Source organism: Mustela putorius, unplaced genomic scaffold (genome assembly GCF_011764305.1).
Source record: "Mustela putorius furo isolate JIRA1106 unplaced genomic scaffold, ASM1176430v1.1 tig00000083_pilon_pilon_pilon, whole genome shotgun sequence".
NCBI lineage: Eukaryota > Metazoa > Chordata > Mammalia > Carnivora > Mustelidae > Mustela > Mustela putorius.
Genome location: NW_025421273.1, coordinates 17,504,222 through 17,524,373, shown reverse-complemented (window position 1 = coordinate 17,524,373; position 20,152 = coordinate 17,504,222).

Genomic DNA, 20,152 nt, shown 5'->3' with positions numbered 1-20,152 from the left:
GTTGCATGCTAAAAAATTTGGGCTTTGACCCTGTAGCAATCAAAGGTTTGGAGGAGGACACTATACCAAATACATGATACAGCGTTCATATTCTCCATCTCAGATATCCTCCTTTTCTATGTATAACATGAGCACCAATGATTTTCAGATTTTTTGAAGTATATCTAACTAGATGAGATACTGGAAATCAAAGAAACTCTAACATATCTAGCAAAGATATCACCAGCAGTGATCCTTAGACAGTTGAGATGCATTCCAGACAATTTTATTTTAATGATAGCAGATGTCTTCTGAGAATTTCCTATATGTGAGGCATTTCCAGGCATTTCTCTGATGTATGTTTTCCCGGTATTATCTTATTGAATCTTTATAAGAATTCAAGCAATCTGGAGCATTTCAATTTTAAATATGTGGAACCTGAGACCAGGAGATGGTAGATAACTTAGCTATGGTCACACAGTTAAGAAAGGTGAAGTCTGGGACTACTTTCATTAACATTTTAGAGTCTCTTTTTGATATCACCATATACTAGTATAAATACTTACAGCCAAGTTACTTAACCCAAGCTTTATGAACAACTCCCAGCAATTCCTAAGAAATTGTTCATAATGGATGAAATAACATATTCTCTATCACATATAAATTGAGAACCTGTGTTTAGAAGTGAGGAGAAAAAGTGGATGCATTGAAAAACCAGAGAGACAAAAAAATGTGGGACTTGCATTCTTCTATCCAGTCTTAGTGATGGACCAAAATAATAATAATAATAATAATGTCATAAATTCAAAGTTTTGAGGTTAGATATTTTAAATATATAGTTCCCTAAGTAAGATCCTTATAAACCTCCAAATAATTACTCAGAAAGAAATTCAGTGAAGATTTAGCCCTTATTCTTCATTTCCTAGGGGCTAAAAATGATCTGGCCAACCACACCTGGTAAACCTGCAGCTACACTAACCTCAGGTACTCCTCTCCCAACCTAGGATTTTTTTAACTGCCCAACTGTGAGTTCTAGATCTGATTACTTGGAGCTACCATAAGAAGAAAGGTCAGATTTTGCATGTTACCTCTCCATCAAAAGCCCACATTTCACTCCTGAAGAAAACATGACATCCTTCTGCCTCTGAGTGTGGTGGTCCATTTTTTGGGCTGGTGATTTTTTCCTATCAAATACAGCTACCCCAAATTTTTCCATGGAAGTCAGACATAAGAGTCATGAGTTGATCACATTAATAATACCACATAAAAACCAGGAACGTGACATCAGAGAACTTCTTAACAACCTTTTTCATCCATCAGTTTGATTCCATTTAGCAGAAGAGACATCAAGACAAGGGGGCAGCCACTCATTCTAGCCCTCCTGTGACAACAGATGATTCCTGAAGATGCATCTCTTCTTCATTCCCCTTTTTGTAGAGTGGATTGACTTCTATGGACTGAATACTTGATACCAGACTCATCAGATACAATCGGCAAAAACATTGTTCTCTTATACTCCTTCAAAAGGAAACTAAACCAGTGGTAGGTGACTTAGCAAGAGCAGATACTGATTTCAAAAAAAATTTGTTTACTTTCTACCTTTTTAGGCAAGGTGTAGAGAAGGAAATAGGCTAACTCAATATCAATAAAAGAAATGGTCCCTTAGAATTTCCCAAAGAACTGAATGGGAAGGTCATGAAGAATGAAAGCAATAAGAGAACACTAGCTTTGCATCCCTGTGTGACCTCCTCTGGACTCTATCACCCACCCATCATCTACTAAGCATATCTGTCTATAAACTATATATGTAGGTGGATATCTATCCACTTTTCAACTTTCTTCATTTTATAGATGTACATGGTACATGTGGCATAGTCTGTGCTCCTATTATATTAACAGGGACATCATAGTCAATAAAGCCCCACCCTTAGCCTGCAGTGTTTGTGGAGAGAGACTGATGAGTGATTATAGTGACAATTGCATGGGATAAACACAAAGAAAGGGTTAGCACAGGTTCTGTGGGGATGCAGAAGGGTGAGGCCTAGGGAGACCGAGTGGATGGACAGGCATTAAACAGTCAAGGAAGGGAGGAGAAACCGTAGGCAGAGAACAGAATGTACCAAAATGTGGAGATAAAAGACAGAAGTCAGAACCTGGTCAGTCAGGAAAGGTGTATACAGAACTAAGTTAAATCTCTGGTTCTGCTTTGAGGTTGTTTTTCAACAAATGTCATGAATGTAATTGGAACCCTGCCCAGAACACCTGCAATCCAAATGTAAATACTGTGGTGTGCTTTAATTCATCTCCCCAGAAAGAGGTGAGCGCTGATGTCATGTAAAACATTCCCATTGCCAATACAGACTTGAGTGTATAGTCAGTTTATATTATAAATACGAGTGCTGGGGTGTCATTTGACACTATCTGAAAAACAAGTTACACTTAAGCGAGAATCTGGGAGAAAGAAAAAAAAAAGAAAGCTAAAAGGGAAAAACTCATCGTAGCCCTGGATGTGTGCATTCCCGATCACCACTTGGAGAGTTTGTTTTTCCATTGATTATATTGCTCTCCAAGGTGAAAACAACAGAGAATTTCAGTTATTATCCAAGTAGGATTAGGAATCTGGTTTCCACACTGACGTGCAGATCTAACACATTCTCTTCTTCGGATCTGGTCTTTTAAACACAGCCTATTAAAGTTGCTTTAATTGGCATTTTGCTAGAAAGTTAATGCAAACTTACCAAAAATAGCTTGTGGGAGAAGCAGATAAGAACACAAAAGAAAAATACATTCTAATTGCACAATCGCTTTGCTTTCATTCAAGCTTCTTTACAAAGACAGTTTTAAAAATAGTGGCTCAATAACTTAGCCTTGGGCAGTCTGGTATATCCGTGCCTCCATTATTCCTGGAGGGATCTCACTCACTCCTGCATCTACATTGTCAGTGAGAAGGTTTTCTTATTCATCCAACCAATACTATTGATGATGCATTGCAGATCTCTGTTTGCTACACAAAATCAACATTTGTTTGACTCCTTTCTGTTTACCCCTTTTCAAAGAAACTACATTTTCATGCCTGTCCTTTGAGAACTGCTTATAAATCCTGTGTTGGGGAGGTTTCCTTGCAGCTGACTTTTATTCCTTTTCACAAATGCAGAGTCACATTGCCAACTTGTGCCAGTTAATGAAGAAATGTACACAAAAGTTCATTGTCTGATAGGCAAGACAGATGAGCAGAAATTAGAGTAAAATTTAATACACAGTGTGTTAAAGAGCTATGCAGAGACAAAGAGAAAGACAAAGGAACACAGCCCTGGGAGGAAGGCAAAGGGAAACTTCAATTCCCACTACCCCAGACACAGTGGGTCTCACATGCCATGAAGTAATATTAATCCCATGGGTTACTGGAATGTCCAAAGCCTCTCTGATATTTCATTTATTGCATACTGTTTGCATATTCTTTTTTGCATAATAATTATATAATTACTTTTTTTCCTCAAACCACAAAGGAGCCATTGAATATTTAAATTAAAATCAACCTAATTTGACTATTGGTTCTTTCTCCCTGACTGGATTTCTTTTCCGCTTCTGCCTTATACCCTTCCTTTTACAGGTTCCTTGCTCCTGCACCAACCCACACACCTGCTTTTCTCTCCCTGGAACAAGTGTGCTAGTAAGACCAGCAAGGATGACTCAGAGAGCACCGTGGCGATCATAACCCATGATCACCATCAAGGCTTTCGTAGAGATCATCACATCTGTGGCGCACTTAGCAAAGATGTTCAGTGTGTAATATGTCCATTTCACCAACACTCATAAGGAGACCTCTTAACAAGTCCATGAAGCTGGGATTATTCCCTATGTTTTGCACATAAGGAAGTAGGTGCTCAAGTCATTCAGCTGGGCAATACCTGAGCTCTTCCCCAGAGAACTGAGGCATAGACTGAGAATGTGGGATGGACTCTCAGTTAATCAAAACTAGAACAGAGTCTGGATCACAAGATGGGTGAGAGTAGGAGTGGTTCTGGAACTGCTTTAATCCCTCCTTCCTGGGTCAGTTCTGGCTGGGAGAAGGGAGACAGGAAGCAGGCTGGACCAACTCGATAACCCTGAGTTCCCACCCTGCCTGTAGGAAGACTGTTCCCTTGTCTCTGCTCACCAGGCTCTACACTAACCTCATTTGCCATGTCAAGACTGCTTAACCCCTAATGGAGGACAAGCTTTGTTCAAGATTCTGTAGAGACAAAGGGCCGGCACAGACTGAAAGCCAGGCTTCTGAGTAGTGCAGACTATGTCCTTTTGTTCAGCCAAGGCTGTAGGCAACACATTAGCCAAAAGTTCTGAGTGTCAGATCAGCTTTGCTGTGGTCAGCTTTGCTGACCTGCTGCTTCAGTTCTGGAAATAGAGTGTTCTTGTCATCCCTAAGGCCAATTGCTCACGTGATGGCTCAGTACTGGCCCCAGGCCCTAGCCTCTTTTTCTCTTTCTGAATATCAAGATTGATAACTGGATTGCTATTCCAATCCTTGGGCCTAAGGCTCCATTAATTACCCATTTCTTTCATCATCCTCAATATTTCAGAAACTAAATCCCAACATTTCTCTTCCAAACTTTCTTCTCTATTCTCAGATAGAAGCTTCTGCTAAAGCCAAACATGAAGCTTGAGCCCAGCTCCTTGATAGAAGACCCAGGTGATGCTACTACCCCTCCACCTACTAAATTCTAAGCATTTCCTGGCCTCATGTTCTTATTATTCTTTCTCTCAAGCTTTATTTTTATTATCTTACACACTTTGACCCTGATGTTATAAGAGAGGATCAGGATCTGACACCCCACAACCTGCATAATAATGTCTGAACCTCTTAATACACAGAGTATGTCCATGACGACATGAACCCCAGCAACCTCTCCAGCCTCTTCTCTTACCATCATCTGCTACACCTGTGATGCCCAGGGCCATGAAACTGTGCGGACTTCCCCAAGCAAATATTCTGTTCAACCCACTCCCCATTTACATTTCTTGAGATATTCTCTTATCTACTTAGCCCATTCCTCTTCAAATCTAGAGCTTATACCACATCCTTGATGAGGGAGAAATATACCTGGCCCTTGAAAGAAAGAGAGAGAATATGTGTGTTTTTCTACTATCTGATAGCTGATATAATCTCTGACCTTTTCGTTAATTTCTATCACTCCATTCACTTGTCTCCAGAGTTTCATCCACTGGGTGCATTGGTAGAAACCTGAATCAAAATCCATTTGACTACTGAGCTAACTTATTCCATAACTATAAAATGACAGCTCTGGGGGTCTTCATCAGTTTGCAACCATCTTTAACAGATCAGGGCGCTCTCTCCTACTGAGCCAGCCCTCAGGTCTCAGAACCCTTTGTAAAGTATTGCTCTAATCAATATGAAATCGAAGAGGAACGTGTGTTTACCAAAAGATTCCATGAGAACAAACATCCTGAGAGAAGATATTTGAAATGTACATAACAAATATCAGCATCCAGATCTTATAGAATGCTGACAAATAAAGCAAGAAAAATAAATATTTGCTACCTTCACTCTAGGAAGGAAAATTCCTGGTTAGGGGAGGCAGGGTGGGAGAGATTTGAGTTCCCTAAGCTTGGCATTTATGAAAATAAGAAAAGAGCACCATGGAAACATGCAACTATTTGATGTCAACAGCAGGTGTGGGTCAGGCTGTGGTTCCACCTTCATTCTGCTCACCTGCTTTGCCCCAGAGCCAGCAGACTCCAAGGTCTGCTGGCAACTTCCTGTGTTTATGAGTAGCTAGCAGGGACTTCAGCTTGATTTGCTTCTCCTTGGTCACTACACCCATTAAGCAGACCAAGATATTTACAAATCAAGATCCTTACAGGGGATCCAGAAGGGAATGACTTTTCTGAACAAGCACAGACACAAAACATTTTGACAGTGAAGAAAATCTGATGGTTCTGTCTATTATAGCAGCTGGGATTTGACCATAACACAGAAGATGCGTGGTGAATACAGTTGCAAGTCATCTGCCCATGTTTCTTGCTGAATTGTTGTGTTTTCAATGGTGAGTCCATTAAACTTTTCTTTTATTAAGCTTCCTTCAACTATGAAAAGGACAAAATTGTCAACAGACCAGTCTCCTTAAAAGGAGACCTGAATAAAGAGGCAAAGATTGGGTTGAGGGATGTCAGGATTCCTTCACCTGATGCTTTAATGCCACTGCTTCTGCTATAATGTTCTGAGAGGTGATCAGTTTTGGCTCAAAACCAGAATGGTGGAACTGTTAGATTACCAGTAGACTGATAGCATTTCATGTAGCCAAGCAGTCAGGCTTTGGTGTCAGGTAGGTTCAAGATCTGGAACTGGGGGTAGGTTTCTTAATTTCTGTGATATCTGGCTAACTCAATTACAACACTAGGTGAAGGATGTCTCTTCATAAGGCTGCTGCAGAGAGGAAATAAGATCCCACTGTCGTGTAGGTGCTTGGTAGGTGCTTATTGTGCCTGTCGCCTTTCCTTATTAGCACTCCTAAAAGAAAGTGAAAGAGTATACTGATCTAACGGGCCAGTAGTAAAAACCACAGACTAACTTTTTTAAAATGCACTTTAAGGAAATAAGCATTGATAACATGTTTCCAGAACCAACTATTTAGAATGATGTGGACGAATGGTAGTCATGTAAGAATGTCAGCTCTGTGGGGCCAGGGACCTGACTATTCACTCTCTGTGGATCTCTAGCACTTAGCTCCACAGCAACACAAAGCTAAAATTCTCTGAAAAGTTATAAAAGCACCTCTGAACAAAATATAACAGGTATTGGGTAAATAGGTCCTATGAATCATGACCTCGGCAAAAGAACTTGTAAGACATTGTACCTGGTACATAGCAGGTACTCAGAATGAGTAAGTAAATTAAGGGTTTGATACACACATTTCCTCAATACCTAACCTGGAAAACAATGGGGAGTACTCTTATCCCCATTTTATAGCTAGGAAAACTGAGACCCAGAGAGGTTCCTTAGCCTATCCAGTTATCACATAATTAATACATAATGAAGCAGGAATTTGACTGTCTTCAAAGACATTTTTCTTAAGGCTAACCCCAGCCAGGACTGGTGGGCTCTGACTCTGAGTAGACAGTGAAGGGGAGAAGGAGGACTGCTGTCAGGAGTGTCCGGCTGGCAGGGGCCCAAAGGGTGGGGTTGTGGCACAGGGTGGTTGGACAGACACAGGACTGTGCTAGCCTAGCTTCAGGGCTCCTGCCATGGGAGAGATTAGAGCAGACACTGGCAGAGACCCTGAGAGGGAGGCAGCTATGGAGTCAGGAAGCTGTGGCTAACCCTCAGAGGGTTGAGGGGGCCAGAGAAGACAATGCTGTAGCGACAGTCACAAATAGAGAAGTCTTTGGCAGACTATTCTCCCTCCTACTTGAGGCTCTTCATCAGTTTTCCTCCTCTTGGATTGTGCTCTCTGAAATCTCCAGCACAAGGAATTGCCTAAAATGAAACATCACAGCATTTACTGTCCTATTCACTCCCGCCAAGAAGGAATAGCATAAATAACTCACATCATCCTTTTTAGCATCGTGTTGGCAAAAATATATTAGAAGATATAATTGTCTGACACTTCGAGGAAGTGATGTTTCAAAAATAGGAACCCATGAAGAGGGAGAGAGAAAGAGAAAACACCTGACTCGCTTCGCTTCCTGTGGCTATTTATTTTAAAGATAAGCCTTTTTTTTTTTTTTTTTCCTGGCCTCAAGTTGCTGGCATAGTTATGTACCTACTTAAAATACGCAAGATAGAATCTTGAGAGCCTCTTCTATCTGTCCTCGAAAACTTCAGTCTTTCTTTCATTATCATGAAATTTCAGAGTTGAGAAGGATAGTCTCCATCCAGAGCCTGAATCCTCTCCCTGTGCTTTTACCCAAATTCAACCAAAACTACTCAGTGACAACAGGAATGCCCCTTCTCTGCAACAGGCCCAATCAGATCGTCCCAAGTACAATCTGATCATTTCATCTCTGCTTATACCCTGCAGGGGCTTCCCTTGATATCCAGATGAAGAGCAAATAGCCTTAAAGACCTAGCTAAGGTCCCTTTCATTACAGGGGCTCTGCACCTACTGCTACCTCTGTGTGGCTCCCATGCCCAGTTAAACCCATTCTGTCAGTGTGCTGCTGGATACCGCTCACATCAGCTCACAGGGCTGACAGTTAAGTTTTCAAAAACGTTACGTGCTGGTTGTTAACCACAGATTTTATTTTTAAATGACATAAATTATATTAAAACAAAGGCAATAAATACTCAAAATGTATAACTTCCTGACTATTTTAGTACATTGCCCTACTCACCATGCTTTTTGTTTTCCAAGTTTATTGAGATAAAAATTGACATATAATCTTATGTATGTTCAAAGTGTACATGTGCCAATTTGATGCATGTTTGTATATTGCAAAATTATTACCACCGTAGTCTTACCTAGTATCTCCATCATATCACATAATTACCATTTCTTTCTTGCAGTGAGAACACCTCAGATTACTCTTTCAGTAACTTTCAATGTGCTTGTGTATGTGTATACACACATACATACATATACACACATATACATATGTATCTATACACACACACATACATTATGTATATATAGAAATATATATTTACCTATATATTACAAATATATATTTACAACACAAAATATTTATAATATTATGAAAAACTTGATATATTTATTATTAATTATAATCACCATGTATTATTAACTATAATCACCATGCTATACATGATATCTACTGAACTTACTCATCATATAACTGAACTATTGTACCCCTTGACCAACATCTCCCCATTTCGTCCACCCCACCCCCAGCCCCTGGCAACCACCATTCAAAGCTCTGTTTCTATATAATGTGTCTTTTTAGATTCCACTTTATATATAAGTGATATTACACAGTATCTATACTCATAAGGTCATTTCTCTGTGATAGAAATGCTGTATAATGGTGGTTACTATACTTGTCTATACTACACTGTACTATACTATACTATACTATACTATACAATTACTATGCTATACACTCCACATTCAGACCTGTGACACTGACAGCCTGGAGCCAAACATAGAGAGAACATACACACCATGGAAACTGCCAGATGCTACGTATCAGGGCTTATCCCCTTCCCCACTCCCCCACAGAGCTGGTTGTTAAACCTTTAGCAGCAAACCATTGCTTCAAAATCATCTCCATCCTCGCTTCCTGTGGCTGCCTTCCCTGATCACTAGTCTAGGTCAGATTCTCGTGTGCCATGACTTCATAGGTTCGAATTCCTTTCTTGCAAAGTCTTCTTGCTTCGTAATTACACATTAACAGTGAATGACACTACTAAGTATATAGACTCTATATAAGAGCAGAACTCTTGCTGGGTTCTGCACACTAATGCAATGCCCCTGGCAACAAAACGATGCCAAGCTCATAAGAAATTCTTAATAAATAACTGGAGGGTCATAACAAACTTGAAATATTACAAATATTTAACTTGAGTTGTAATCTCCATGCCCTTTTAAGGGAGAATAACAATTTATTATTTTAACACATAAATGAGAATTCTTCTTAGGAATAAATTATCTTCTTTTGGTGTAACACTGATAAGCTCTTTGAAGTTAAAAGGAATGCCTCCTGAGGTCTGAGTGTTAGCAGGAGCTAAGGCACAAAGGATGTGGCTAAACCCCCTGCTTGAGAGAACAGGAAAGGGTAGCCTGATTGCATGAGATTGGAGGACTAGAGGCTGTGAACTCATCAGTGAGAAATCCCCTGTGGTTGGGTGGCCAGAGAAAGTTTAAGAAAAAGGATGTCTGGTATTTCATTGGAAGTTACCCTTGGCTCTTCTCTTCCTCCTTAACCATGCACAAGATCCTATGTGTGAGCACATGATTATAAATTAAAGGAAAGGCTACATTTCATGCTTGTATTGATACTACAGTATGGCTTGGATGGCAAAATAATTCATAAACTGAAACGATTGAACATGTACAAGACTTGAGAATTTGAGGTAATCACAATCAAAGAAAACCAGGAATTTAGGAAAACCTTCTTGGTGGTTTTAGATTTGCAGTTCATGTAAGGCATGAAAGGCATGTAAGATTGTAAGTTGTTTGTTGGCATTAAGGCTGTTCCTCAGATCTTCTGGAAGATAGGTAGTGGTCCTATTTCTAAACCTAGAGACCAAGAAATGCTTTATTTGTGTCTGAAAGTCCCCTTTGAGAAAAGGGAAAGTTTGGAGTCAACCAGACATATATTCAAATGCAAGATGAAAAACGCACAACCCTTGTTCAAGGTAATTATGATCATCCAACAAGAGCTAACTGGAGGCTGAATTAAATGGGATCAGGAAGAGAGGAATGGCAGATTTTAAGATATATTTTGGACATTGCATCATCAGTAAGACTTGTTAACAGATTAATACCGAAAATGAGGAAAACAGAGTAGTTGTAAAATCACTCAGATTTCCGAGTACAGCTTCTGAGGGGATGGTGGTATCATTTAGTGAAATGGGAATAACTGCGGGAGCACCATGGTGTGGAAGGGACGTGTTCGTGGTGTCTGTTCAGTGGTGCACTGATGGCACTTGTTAGAAAAAGGAGAGCCGGAGTTGTTGGATGTAAACCTTTCACTAGCAGGAGGATGCCCAGAAATACTCATAGTGAGGAGGCATAGTTAGGGTCACACAGCCACTGCCAATACACTCACTGGCTGTATCTGTTGACTTCTGCTCTTCAACTCACTGTGTGCTGATCAGCACCCTGTGGGTTAACTTGGATAAAATTAGAGGTTTGAGTCATAGGAATAAATGTTTATATTTCAAATCCATTTCTTTTTGAGAAGCAAATGGCAGCAAAAATATCGGCCTGAGAATGCATATATAAACTTCTGGGAAATTTTCAATATGCATCTTTCATGACTTATTTATCTAATCTTTCCTACTTGCCAGAATTATACATTAAACATTGAATGAGATGTGGTCAAGTAAATATTATGAAGGAAAAGGGGGACAGGGAAGAGGCAATTGTATATAAATTACCTTTTTCAAAACATGTAATAATGTTCTCGTAGTTCAAGTTTTAATGAACATCAAGCATAAACCATGGCACCAGGAAAATGCAATTCAGATGTGACTTCAAAGAGCTTATAGTATCAAGAAGCCTCAAAGACACCTATATTCAAAGTTACAAAGTGCCAAATGAGAAACAACTAGACAAATTCCGAAGAGGGAGAAATCATTCTTTCTTAACAATGATCCAAAGATTTGAGTATGTGATACTGATGATGGTTATGTACTGTCAGGAAATCATTATATAATATGCATATGGATTGAAGCATATGGCAGAAAAAAAAAAAAGAAAGAAAGAAAAAAGAAAAGGAAAAAAAATGGTTCCATAGAATAAGGAATCACTGTATGCAGTAGTTAAACTAGGATAGTTTGGGACATGATAGAGAATAATATCACAAATACAAGCTGAAATTATGAGAAAGGACACATCACAGGCCAGAGACCATAAGGGGCAAACCTGAGCCATTAGTTGATAAAAGTGCTTGGTGACCAAGGTGGAACCTGGACATCTTGCTGATTTAGACATTAGGTCAAGTTATTTACCAACATTAAGGTCATCTGCACAAATGGAATACAATTATACAAAATGTGTGGTATGCACACATTCTTGAAAATACAATTTTGCAAATACTGACTTGGAGGAGACACAAGAGATTTTGTGTGGGAGGTATGTCAGTGTTTCCTAATGTCATCACTATTGACATTTAAGGCAGGACAGCTGCTGTGCAGGTCAGTTCTGTGCACTGTCGTATTTTTTTTTTTTTTTTGTAGGACCTGTCCCTGTCCCCTAGTCAGCAAGAGTCCAGAAGCCCTTCCCCACTCATGGCAACCAAACAACTTCATACACTGTCAAATATCCACTGCGGGGCAAGAACTGTTGTTGCTCAACCCACCAAGACAAAAAGGATTTGAGAGGCTTCTTTAAGCTCCTAACCACATGACCTGGGGCACATTTCCTGAGCTTTCTTAGTTTAGTGGCCTCATTTCTGAAAAAGGCATGATATGAGGACGTGTGTCATGGGGTTACTTGGAGAAGGAAGTGAAGTGGTACACACGTCACTGAGAAGTGTGTCTGGCACAAGGGAAGGGTTTAATCGATGCTGTGTTAGATGCTCAGTGTCTTTCCCATCTTGCCTATGTGTCTGTGCAGAATCTCAAGTGCAGAAAACCAAGTGGAACCCACTCTTCAGATCATAGGACAACACCAACATTTGTTTAAAGCGCCAAAGCTTCTTTTTTTTTTTTTTTTCCCTTCATCACTCAATCCTTTCTCATGGAGGAAACTCATTAGATTGGGGGTTTCTAGCATCAAATATTTTTGTGCATATGTATGCTTTTAATTTGAATAAATTCCATCTAGCAAGAAACTTCCCTTACTTCCTCCCTCTTTCTTTCTTTCTCTTTCTTTCTCCTTCCTTCCTTCCTTCTTCTTACTTTCTTCCTTCCTTCCTTTCTTTCTTTCTTTCTTTCTTTCTTTCTTTCTTTCTTTCTCTTTCTTTTTTCTTTCTTTCCCTTCCTTCCTTCCTTCCCCCCTCCTCTTTCTCTTTCTTTCTTTTCCTTCTTTCCTTCCTCCTTCCTTCCTTCCTTCATTCATCCATTCCTTCCTTCCTTCCTTTCTTCTTTCTGACCGAAGACTAACTTAATATGGATCCAAGATACCTCAACTTCAGTGGTTCATGACCTCAATCATACATTAAAATTTCAAAGATGTCTTGTTAAAAGAGTTTTCTAGGCCCCACCCAGATTTTCTGATTCATTAGATCTGGGATGGGTATCTGTTTCTAACAAATTCCCAGGTGATGCTTATGAACCACAGTTGGAGAGCCACTGCTCCGGTCCATGACTTCTGGCTGCTGCCTTAGTACTCTATTCATACATTCTTCTCACAGTGGATGACCTATCTCCACGTCTCGGACCCCACAAACAATATTTCAGTCAGCATCATCCTTGTGCCTGTCCCCTCACAACTTGGTCTGACTTTTCCTAACTGTACTAAGAACGTCATGGCTGGCCCATGGGATGCATGCATGCTTATTCCATTAGGTACTGCCTGATCTTACTCTGGAATGGCTGAGCCTGGCTATCCTCTCACTAACTATGCCTCAACAGCTTTATCTCCATTTAACAAAAGAGGAACTATGAGTCAAGAAGTTAACTAAACAGACTGCCTCTGCTCTGACCATTAACACAGCTAATGAGTGAAAAGTCTTGGTGCAAACCCCAGTGACTTTACCCTAGTTGGTTGTTTCTAAGATGATCTTTCAGTGGCTCTGAGTTCTGCCACAGAATTTTCCACTCTCCCTGGACCTCACAATCTTATGCTCACAAACAAGCCATTATTTTGCTCAGAATTTCATCTCTTAAAAGAGTAAAGGCACCTGGTTTTTGTGAGTTTCCCCAAAGTTGGATTGAATCACCCAGCCTGGTCAATTCTAATTCTTGTATGGCATGAGTCAATCGCTGTAACATATTCCCCATCCGTGCTCACACAAGTCTCAGTCTTTTGCCTTGCCCTCCACAGACAAGGTGCTGTGTCTCTAAGGAAAGAACTCCAGACTTAATGTGATATTCCACAGATTTCTATGGTATGTTGGCCTGTCACTTGCATTGGGACCTTAAAAATATTCCCCTTTACTCACATATGTCCATTAGAGTTAATAAATCATCTTTATGGCCATGGTCCATTTTAATTTTATCATCTCTGCCAGACAATGCCAGGTAATGTCATATTCAAGTGGAGGAGAAAGCTCCCAATAAGAGATTCCAGGTCATGTGATTTATAAGAGTGGGGGCTAAAATTCTGAAGTGGGCATGTCCTTCCCCTCCACCATACTCTGAAATATCTTCGGGTTTCAACTTTCTTCTGCATAAAATGAGTAGGTTCAAGAAATTGTTGGTTTTTAATCTTTAATAATTTTATTGTTGAAATCTTAATTACACCATATGTAAGCTGAATAGTGTCTCCCCCAAATTTATACTCATAATCGCAATTATCTCAGAATGTGACCCCATTGGGAAACGGGATCTTTGCGGGTATAACTAGTTTGAATGAGGTCCTACTGAAGCAGGGTGGGCCCTTACTCCAATACAACTGGTGTCCTTTAAAAAAGGAGAAAATTGGACATAGACATGCATAGGATGATATAACAGAAACCAGGGAATGGCACAGATAACCAGCAAACCACCAGATGCTAGAAAACAGGCCTTCTCCTCTAGCCCTCAGAAGAAATCAGCATTGCCAGCATCTTGATTTCAAACGTCTGGTCCCCAGAAGTATATGAGAATAAATTTGTATTGCTCTAAGCTCCCAGTTTATGGTACTTTGCCATGGCAGCCCTAGGAAGCTAATGCACACCCTAATCTATTCAGCGCATCCCAATTGGTAGGTCCCTTCTTTTTCAAAGAAGATGAACCATGAGAGACTATGGACTCCAAGAAAGAAACTGAGGGTTTCTGGGGTGAGGGTGGTGGGGGATGGGTTAGCCCAGGGATGGATATTAAGGAGGACATGTATTGCAATGAGTACTGGATATTATACACAAACAATGAATCATGGAACACTACATCAAAAACTAATGAAGTACTATGTGGTAACTAACATAATAAAAAATAATAATAATAAAATAAAATTCTCATTTAAAAAACTGTAGTTGCTACGTGTTACATAGAACGTCCTTTAGCTGGGGATAGGAGTAATGAGGCAAATAAGGGTAAAGCTTTCTCTTTCTTTTTTTATTTTTTTTTAAAGATGTTATTTATTTATTTGACAGAGAGAAATCACAAGTAGATGGAGAGGCAGGCAGAGAGAGACAGAGGGAAGCAGGCTCCCTGCCGAGCAGAGAGCCTGATGCAGGACTCGATCCCAGGACCCTGAGATCATGACCTGAGCCGAAGGCAGCGGCTTAACCCACTGAGCCACCCAGGCGCCCCAAAGCTTTCTCTTTCTGCACCCATCTGTGGGGTAGTCATTCCTCATCATTGAGGAGAAGTACAAATGTCTTTGCAGGTGCTATCAAGCCAGAGCCTAGAGGAAGGAGGGCACCCTCTTCTTCCCATTTCAGAGACTGTCTTGAGACCAAGATAAAGAGACTGTCTTTACCTTGAATTCATACTGCATCGAATAAAAGTTGGGACCCAGGCAAATGTACCCTAAAATGATTTAAACCTGTTTGAATTCCAGGCCTGGTATTTCACTTACTTGTGGAGCATAAGGAATAACATGGAGGACATTAGGAGAAAGAAAGGAAAAGTGAATTGAGGGAAATTGGAGGGGGGGGGAAACAATGAGAGGCTGTGCACTCTGAGAACAAAACTGAAGGGAGGGGGTGGGGGGATAGGTGAGTCTGGTGGTGGCTGTTAAGGAGGGCATGGATTGCCTGGAGCAGTGGGTGTGGTGCATAAACAATGAACCTTGGAACACTGAAAAAATTAAATTAAAAATAAATAAATAAAGCCACAGAAAGTGGAGATCATGTGGCTTGCATAAGGCATTAGTATTAAACAATCTTATTAAAGAAAAGTCTCACCCCATGGGTCACAGTCACCCCTGACTTAAACAAAAAACATCTTTAGCTAAAGGATTCATTTTCTATGCCCAGGGTGTTTTAGAAATCTGGAAAAGAATTATGCCACTTTTCTAGGTTGTCTGACTCTTCCATATCACAAGGGAAATAGGGTGTGAACTCAATGGATACAGCATGAGAGACACACCCATTTGCACTCTGTCACCCCTAGGCTGAACCCTAGATTTCACCCACAGGCCTCTCACCACTTCACCTCTTTCTCCAAAGGCGTATTATCTGCACCCTCTTCCCCGGGATCCAGCAACACTTGCCTCCAAAATAGTACACATAGTTTGCCTGCCAGTACCCTCTTGGGTCTTAAGAATTTTTCAGTCCCAGATAATTACATTTGAATGGCCTTTCTCTTATCTCCCATAACTGAGCTCACCATCCCCCCACCCCAAGGGAAGCATGGGTTCTGGTCATGATATCTGCTGAGTCACCAGGAAAATGGAAGTCTCCATTCCCACACAAGGGCTGAGGGCTTGGAAAAGAAATCATGGAGTTACATGAACCTGGGGCTGCATCTGCTCCTGCCTTGGAATGTCTCCAAGCAAATCCATCACTTAATCATAGGAACTCTTTCTTTCCCAAAGCCCCTTCTGATTAGTTCTTTTATTCACCCAATATTCAGCATCTACTGTGTGCCAGGCACTATTCTAAGGACTTGGCATAAGACAGTGAACAGAAGAGATAACATTTCCTGTTCTAGTGAGGTTGATGTTTCAATGGGTGGGGTTGGAGCACAGAAAATAAACTGCAAATATAATGGTCAAGTGAAGCATATATTTCAGGAGGTGATTTGAGCCATAAGAATAAGAAAAGTAGAGAAAGAGGTAGAATGGAGAGTGTGTGTGTTAGAATTAAACAGGGTGGCAGGATGGATCTCTCCAAGAGGGTAGCATGTGCAGAGAGACTTGCAGGATGAGGTGAGGAAGTTATCCACACAGATATCTGGCAGAGGAGCATTCCAGAAGAGAGATCAAAGATGGGACCATGTTTGTCATGTTTAGGAAGTAGCAAGGAGCCTAGTATGGGTTGAATGAAGTGCAGGCAAGAGAGAGGCATCTATGTGACATACACAAAAAATTCGTATACATACTATATAAACCTTTAAACACTGCCTTTCCTAATAAGAAATAATTTTACTGAAAGCATCCCTCAACCCCTTGTATCACTATTCTGAAATACCTCACAAAATGAAATACACTGAAATTTCTAGGCAAATTCATGTCCCCTCTACACACAAAAATAACCAAAACCACCCTGCCTTCCCTGCTCCCTCCCTCTCTCTCTTGCCCCCAAAGTGTTCTCAGACCCTTCAGAGAGCACTAGAAGTTCAGTGAACATAGATTAATGTGGTATAACTGGAAGAGGCAGGAGAAGTCCTGCAATTTACTAATTTCCTAACCAGCTTTTTCAGCAAACATTTATCTACTATGTACCAGTAAGTCATATATTGAATAGCAGACATGATTATTATTAGCAACATTATTATTATTGTACAAGACTCCAAAAGCTGGGAGTACGAAAATGAAACAAGAAATAGCCCCTGCCCCCAATATTTAAAAAAAAAAAAAAAGTGGACAGAAATGAAGAAAAAAAAAAAAAAAAGATTTCCCTTCATACAATAATAGTGCTATACATATTCCAGACAATCTTTTGAACATTTTCCATGTATTTTTCCTCTCAACCCTTATCTCAGTTCTGAGACATTATGCTATTTACATCCATAAAGTCATAAAGAGGAAGAGATACTGAGAGGTCAACAAGCTTCCCTGCATTGAAACAGTATGTGTGGGGGAAAAGTAGAATTCCTTCTCTTCCTGTCAGACTCCTGAGCCTCCTAATGCACTCTGCTGGCGTACAATTAGAATCAGAACAACACATACACTTTAGTGCTACACAAAAGGAAATGAGCAGCCATTCATTCTCCCTCTCTGAAGTAACAGGAAAGCCACCAAATGCTATAAAACAGTGGCGCATCAGGTTCACAAAGAGAGAAAGGGCATTCCCATGAAGGAAACACATGCAAAGAACCTGAAAAACATAAGGAGCCCAGCTGAGCTAGCAGGAGATGGGGTGGGAAAGGGAGTTTGAGGTCCTATTGTGAAAGCTTAGTGATCCCTCTTTAGGAGTTTGCATTTTATACCGGGTGTAATCAAATTCCATCCTGCTGAATGCACAAATTTTACTCAACCCTTTTTGTATAGGGTTTTTTCCTTTTCCATGCCATAGCCACCTTATGCCCTGGGTTATCAGAAGGCTAATAATTCGACACCCAGCTCTGAAAACATACTTTCTTTACATAGGCAAAGAGCAGTTATAAAATCGAGATTAACATATTTATATTTTAATGCCAAGCCACCTGGCAAACCTTGGGGATAGAATAGGCACTTTGTCAACATTGGAAGGTTGATGGTTTTGTTGACTGGTTGGTTGGGTTGGTAGTATACTTGGTTGATGGAATGTATACATGAATTTCTGTAAGATCCCTAAATTTAGAACTTGTGTCCTGTTTATTCCTCCATTCCCTTCATGCTTAATACCATACCTCATAAATAGTTAGTCTCACTAACTACTGCTTGAATGAAAGACAATATGAACAAGGGAATGAATATGTTTATAAGTGAATGAATGTATAATCATAGAAATGAGTAGACAAATTGAGTGCATGAACAAAGAGAATGTTTGAGCAAATATGTCAATGTCCCACCCAATCTGTCTTTCCCTATGGGGAGTAGAAAGTTTTATCTGCACACACCACATTCTTTCTGTACTGTTTTCAACCTCTCTCTTCCAAAACACAATCCAGAGGAAGACCATATTACTGGGGAGAGGACCATGTCGCTGTGTTTTTGTTAGTCTTTAATTAAACTTTTAAAATTTGAGATGATTATAGAATCTCACGTAGTTATAAAACATAAAACAATGAGTTCTGGAGAGCCAGTTATTCATTTTCCTCCAGTGGTAATATCTTGCAAAACTATAGTACAGTATCACAATCAGGATATGAATGTTGAAAGAGAAGATACGCAACATGTCCATCACTGCCAGGATCCCTCATGTTGCACTTTTATAGCCACACCCTCTCTCCCCATCTTCCCTTCCTGTATCCACACATCCTTCCCATCTTCCCAATCTTGGATAAACATTTACTTGTTTTCCATTTCTAAAATTTGCTAATTTTAAGAATCTTAAATAAATGAAATCATACAATAAATAACCTTTTGTAATTGACTTCCACTCAACAGAATTCTCTGGAGATTCATCCGAGTTGTTGTGTGTGTATCAAAAATTCATTCCTTTTTATTGCTGAATGGTATTTGATTATATGGATGTACCATAGATGATTTAATCATTCACCCTTTGAAGAACCTATGTGTTCTTTCCAGGTTTTTTGTTTGTTTGTTTTGGGTTTTTTTTTTTTTTTAGCACTAACCTGTATTTGTGCACACATTTTTGTGTGAACATATGTTTTCATTTCTCTGGGATAAATGACCAGGGTGTTGATAAAGAGCCAACTGTTAGACATTAGTGCTTTGAAAATCTGCAAAACTGTTCTCCAGAGTCCTCATATCTTTGTACCTAAGTGACCCAGTGAAGATACGGAGACATGGGATCACTCACACATTGCTGGTGGAAATATAAGTGGTATAGGAACTTTGTACACCCACATTGTTGTATGTCAGCCATTCTAGTAGGTTACATACTGATATCTCATTGAGGTTTTAATTTGCATTTTTCTAATAGCTAATGATGTGGAACATCTTTTCATGTGCTTATTTGCCATCTGTGTATGCTCTTCTGTGAAATGTCTGCTCATGTCTTTAGCCCATTCACTAATTGAATTTTTTCCCATTGAGTTTTGAGAGCTCTTTAAATAGTCTAGATATTAGTTCTTTGTCAGATATGTGGTTTGCAAATGTTTCCTTCCAGTCTATTGTTTGTCTTTTATCCTCTTAACAGCCCATTACAGAGCAAAAGGTTTTCATTTTGATGAAGTCTGACTCATCCATTTTTTCTCTTATGAATTATGCTTTTGGTGTCAAGTCTAAGAACTCTTTGCCTAGATCTTGAATGGAAGATTTTACCCACTTTTTTCCTAAAAGTTTTATAGTTTACATTTTATATTTAGACAATGATTCATCTTAAGTTAATATTTACATGAAGTGTAAGATTAAGTAAAGCTTCACTTTTTTCATTGACTCTGGATGTTAAATTACAATAGTCTCTTTTGTTGAATATACTTTCTGGCATTGATTCCCTTCTGCACCCTTATCAAAAATGAGTGGGACATATTTGTGTGGGTCTATTTCTGGATTCTCTGTTCTATTCCCTTTCTCTCTGTGTCTATCTTTCTCCCAATACCACACCATCTTGATTACTGTAGCCATATTAAGTCTTGTAATTGGGTAATCTGATTCTTACATTTTATTCTTTTTTTTTCTTCAAAATTGCTTTGGCTATTCTAGTTCCTTTCCTTTTACATATAAATTTTGGA